Source organism: Mus caroli, chromosome 2 (genome assembly GCF_900094665.2).
Source record: "Mus caroli chromosome 2, CAROLI_EIJ_v1.1, whole genome shotgun sequence".
Classification (NCBI taxonomy): Eukaryota; Metazoa; Chordata; class Mammalia; order Rodentia; family Muridae; genus Mus; species Mus caroli.
The window spans coordinates 40,869,091-40,874,744 of record NC_034571.1 but is presented as its reverse complement, the minus strand read 5'-3'; the positions used below and the strand labels follow the sequence as shown (position 1 = coordinate 40,874,744).

The 5,654-nt window shown below is 38.9% G+C and overlaps 1 long non-coding RNA gene across 1 annotated transcript in view; it reads right to left on the bottom strand.

Annotated features, from left to right (window-relative positions):
• Nucleotides 1-652: 652 nt before the first annotated feature.
• LOC115030382 overlaps nt 653-5,654 on the bottom strand; it is a 44,646-nt gene continuing 39,644 nt past the window's right edge. Inside the window, exon 3 of the long non-coding RNA XR_003835972.1 lies at nt 653-4,764. This is a non-coding gene — a long non-coding RNA (uncharacterized LOC115030382). The remainder of the gene's footprint in view (nt 4,765-5,654) is intronic.

Sequence of the window (5,654 nt, the reverse complement as noted above, 5' to 3'; positions counted from 1 at the left end):
GCTGTTAATGCACCATTTTGTTTGTTCCTCAGAGGAATTCCATTTGCCCAGCAGTCTTTCTCATCAAGGAATTGAGTACCTCTGCTGTCTGTGGCCTTCCCCATTCTGTACAGTGTTGGTTCCCAGGACTTGTCCCCTAGTTCACTTCCTTTTAGTAATGGGCTGATGCCCCCGAGGGCCCAAATATGCCTTCCTCCTCCCCACACAGATATGTTTTTGTCTCACAGACTCAGAAAAACTCACTTGTTTTGACTATTTTTCTTATAACTTCATCAAGCGTCCTTTGGAGCATCATTCTAAATGCTGCCAACGTATAAACAGACCATTTCTCATTTTTTTTATCCAAACTTGTTTGTTTATGTAATAGTAATACTGTATTGGTTTAAACAATTCTATCAAATTTATACTAGTTAGCCATCAAGCACCCAGGGACACCCAATTTCACATCAGAATCTTTAGTTATAAGTTTTCAAGAATATTCCAACAATATAAAACCAACTCATGTTTGAAAATACTTGGCAAAAAGGAAATGAAAGAGCATTGACCATTACTGAGAATTTGCATGATACTCGCAACAAAAGTAACCACATTCTACATAGGCAAGCCTTAGAGAAAAGGTCACGATATTAGACACCATCGTTTTATATTTTTATTAAATATTTCCCAAATTTTCCTCATCTTAGGACAGACACACTCACAATGATTCTTTAAAGAATTAAAATCTTGCATTTTGATTACCTCTTTTTAACATTTACCAGGGATTACAGAGAAGAGATTGTTTGACATTGAATTTCTGTTAACCATGTCCTCCACTGGAACATAGTTGTACACATTGTTTCAGAGCTAACATAATGGGGAATATTTTCAAAGAAGGCTGTGTTTCAAGCCAGATGGTTTATCTGCTGAAACAATTCTCCCAGTAGAGAAATCGTGGCTGCACAGTTGCAGTAGTGTTCATAAGCCTAGTGCAGTAGATTCATTTGGCACCCACATTTTGGAGTCAAACAAAAGTACAGTTTGTGTGAATCTCAGACTCAGATATTCATGAGTGAAAAGGAGTTCTCTGAGTTGTGCATTGTGCATTATTGTAAAGACTGTGATGTGTTTACATCATAAACACAATGTGGAAATAGGATAAAATGTTCACGTATATATTAATAGTTTCCCATATACAACCCAAAAGGCCTATGTGGTTAGGATAACTGCCTTAGAGATTATCACAGTCTGGCTCAAGACCTAAATTGCCATTACTTGTGTGGAAAGCAAATGGATTACCAACCTTCAAGCCTACTGTATCTACTAAAACTTGAAGTAAAAAGATTAAATATGTATGCTTTCTTGGGCAAAGATGAACTGTGGTCTCAGAATGGTAGAGAATGATATCAAGCACTTAGCAATGTTGCCACATAATTCTTCCCCCACCCCAGGCTCACACAGATCTCGAGTTTTTAATCTTTACTATCAATGGTTCCTTAAGGGACACCTTGGTGGCTCACTGAGTTGGTTTCTGTAGCCCACGATGGTCTTCGGATATGTTGTGATGCAGCGTTGGGAATCTCACCCTTTGTCACAGAAACAGTCACTGGCCACATTTTAAAAATAAAATAGGAAAGTTTCAGGAGTCCAACAGGGGTTGCCATGCCCAGGAATGTATCAAGCATGTAGAGGGATGGGAAAATCCCTGAGATTCCAGAGATTAAAAAATAACACATGGGACGTTCTAAATAAAGAAATTCTTGGTTATGTCGTGGAAGTTGGCACCAGTGCTGCAGGTCTCTGCCTCAGAGACTATTTTTGTTTGAGTTAGCCAGTAGGACATGCATGAATGTGACCTTCTGTGCCTAAAGAACCTAGTGAATATTGGTGACATTTTCCTTGAAAAATGAGATACTTTTAACCTTTACGATTCTCCATTAATTTATTTATATACAGATATCTACATATGCATATATGATATTATCTTATATCTCATTCTTTAACAAACTGTGCTACCTACTTCAAAACTTTAAGAAGGAAAATTAGACATGGGCTTTTAACATTTTGAATCCACAAAATTAATTAATTTAAAATTACACTCTAATTAACACACACAAATAATGTGTGCTCTGTAACAACTGTAGCATAGGAGAAATAAATAAAGAAATTAATTAATTAATTAATTAATTAATTAAATACATAAAGCTTAACATTCTAAACCTGAGAGCCCTGTAAACACATACATATGGAAATGTATGTATGCCCTTAAAATAGATAGAAGACACCCAGATCAGAAAACTGCAATCCAAATTCATGTGTATATTGAATCAAAAAAAAACAATGCTGCAGACAGGTGCCAGGATGGAAGTCTGTATGCAACTGTTACCTGTGGGCAGTCAGATAGTAAAGCAAATGCCCAATAAGTGACTGTCTCTCTCAGAGCTCCAGGGATCCTAAACATAGGGATCCGTGTCAGTACCTACACACCCCAACTTGATCTTTGGGAGCACAGATTTGCTAAGTTGACACTCAAAGCAGCCATTGGATATGCTCAAACTACCAGAACTGTGGTGTTTTTAAGTGGCTTTAATGAGGCTGGCTCTCATTTTCTGCTTTTCTTTGTATCCTTTTATGAATGTCCTCAACCAACTAAGTCACGGCTTAGTCATGGGACATTGTAGCAACAGACTCCCGATTACATTCATAAGAAAACCTTTGAGAACATTTTGTAAACAGTATAATACTACATTTATTGAAACAAAGAAAAGTCCTTGAAGTCATAAATCTAATGTCAACAGTTTTTCTGAGTATTTAATACCAGGTATCTTTAGGTACAAATGTCCTGAATACCAGGAGTGTCTTCAGTACAGCATTAAAATGGTGCCTTCGTTTGCATTTGACCATTACATCACTTCAAATGATTTTACCAAGAAGATACCAGAGTCTATATTTTTCCTACTTTTAGCTATATTCTATTATGAAAACTATACATATAAAGTCAAGGAAAAGAGGTGAAATACTCTTTGAAAGCCAAGTCGGGGCCATTTAAATATTTGTAGCTTAATGAGTAAATTATATATTTCTAATAAATGAACAAATGAAGCCATTCACAAAGCTATATCTAAGTGATCCTAAGAGTTTGCACAGTAACAAGGTGGAGACTAATTAAGGTTTGTAAATATTACATGCAAATGAAGACAAGAAGACTGGTGTCTTAGTAAGTTGGTGTATTTGAAATATGATTTTCCTAGGGGGCAGGGGGAATAGCTCATATGCTCACGATAAAAAAAAAACTAAAAAAGCTACACCGTGATACTGTTCAGCCTTACAGAATATTCAGAAAATCACACAATTGCTGAGAGTGAAAACAGAGTCCTAACTTCTGCCACTGCAGTAGCTGTAAGAGTCTAAGCTTCTCCTTTCGTATGTGTGTGTGTGTGTACATACATGTGTATGCATTCTCGCACATGTGTATGCATGTGTGTGAGCACTATGATTGAAGCTAGAATTTCATGCTTGCTAGGCAGTAACTCTGCACTGAAGATCATTTCCAGTGCCTACCGTGAAATATTTTTTCACTCAAAACTGCGAGGCATTGATCACAATTTATCCTTTTAAAAAGGGGCAATCCAAGACAAAATAAAGACAGAAAACCAGAGGAAGAGAAGAAAAGACATGAGGTGGAGGATGGCAAAGGCAGGAACAAACCAACTCAATACTTAACTTTATTGTTGGAGTGACCTCTCTCTCTCTCTCTCTCTCTCTCTCTCTCTCTCTCTCTCTCTCTCTCTCTCAGATGGAATGCATTGCTTGTGTTCCTAATGTACTCTGTGAGAATCTCATGATAAAAGAGGAAACCAAATTTTATCTCATCTATTATGCTGATGATAGCCTTCCTATATCACACGTTGGGATCCAGCGTGGTTTCCAGCAGGGCTGCCTCGGGCTGCACAGGTCTGCCAGGGTCTTCCTGGTCAGCAGTGCTTACTCTCATTTACCTCTCCCTGCTCCTGCCAAGCACGCAATGGCCACAGACCAGGGCCACACTTTTACATATGTGCTAAAGTTTCCAGGTGGCCTGTTTGTGTTATGATTGTGCCTGGCCTCAAAATAAAAACAAATTGACAATCCCTCACCTCTCCAAAGCCAGTGCCAGATTTTAAATAAAATGTCTAGTAGTGATTTATTGCCAATGCAAACTGCCAGACTGGCATCCTGTCCACTCACTAAACAGACAGATCAGTAAAAGCTATGTCAGCCTTGCCAGTTGCCCTAAGTATGCTCTAGGAACATTCCAAATGTCATGTTTATTCTGTTACCAAATTCCATATTCATGTGCAATAGGAAACAGGATCTCTAGATGACCTTAATTCTGTAATAGTGTGGTCATTCTTCCCTTGGGGACATCCAAGGATCATCTGCATTCTTCTTCCCTAGATAGGGCACTGACTTGTACACCAAGCTGAGAAACAAAACCAAAAGAAGCTCTTTCCTCCAAGTAACCTCAGGTCAGGGATGAGTTTCCTGTCACTTCCCCAGAGAGCAAACACCTGCCTGGTGATTCACAAGAGATGTTTCTTGTCCTTGCTATTCATCAAAAAGAACAGCACCCTTAGTCCACCCTGTGCATCTTGAAATGTTGATTTAGGTCATACTTAACTTTATCCATCTTTATTTTTCCCCAGCAATCTGATCTCAGTCTGCTCTAATACAGTGTGTTTTCGGCGTGTAGTATTCTGGATCTTCTCTCTCTCCAAGGCTGGCAGGTCCCAGAAGATGGCTACATATCTAAACAGAAAAGACAAAAACCTGAAGTTCTCAGTTGGCATTTCTGTGAGATTACCACCAAGCTAGGCAACCACATGACCTTCTTCCCATCTTACCCAAGCTACCTGAAGTGTACACTCACCAAGTCAGTGAGAAGAACTCTCCCATGGCTCACTCCAAGCTTCTGTGTCACTTGTACATAAACCTCAAAACTGTCTATATTTCATGAGCCATTGTCTTCATGTATTATTTAATAACATGTTTAACAGCATGCCTAATTACAAACATTTATTATAGAATTCAACTCTAGAAGTAGATGAGAATGTGCTAAATTGTTTGCTACCTAAAGTTTTAATGAGAGTATAATACCTTCAGCCCATATGCTTCAAGAACGTTATCCTTAATTATGTAACATGGGTATTTTACTGATATCTGTTAACTGCTCGAGCAGCTGTGGTTTTCTGCTATTTTGCACAGCTCAGGAGGAGCAGTGAGTTCAGTTTCCCCTTTTTGGGGGGTTGCAAAATCCATGCCCCAAACAGGTGTGTGCAATCAGGAACCGCAGTGATGAGCCCAAACTGCTGCCTTTCTAAAAATTCCACCAGCCGGTGACACACGCTGCTCAAGGTTGCACAAGCTTGTTTTCCACCGGTTATTTTGATGATTCATTCCCCCATGGGGAGGTGAACTTCAGCCATTATTTCTCCTCTCCTGTTTCTGATAATTAGAGGAATCACTTCCTCATTTGATGATCTCTCACTCTGCCTTCCTCCCTCTGTCTTTCTTTAAAATGAATTCTTACCTTTTGAAAGGTATTGCCCTCTTCTCCATAGACCTCAAAGAGTAGGAGAGGTAAAATCTCTCTCTCTTTCTCTCTCTCTCTCTCTCTCTATCTCTCTCTCTCTCTCTCT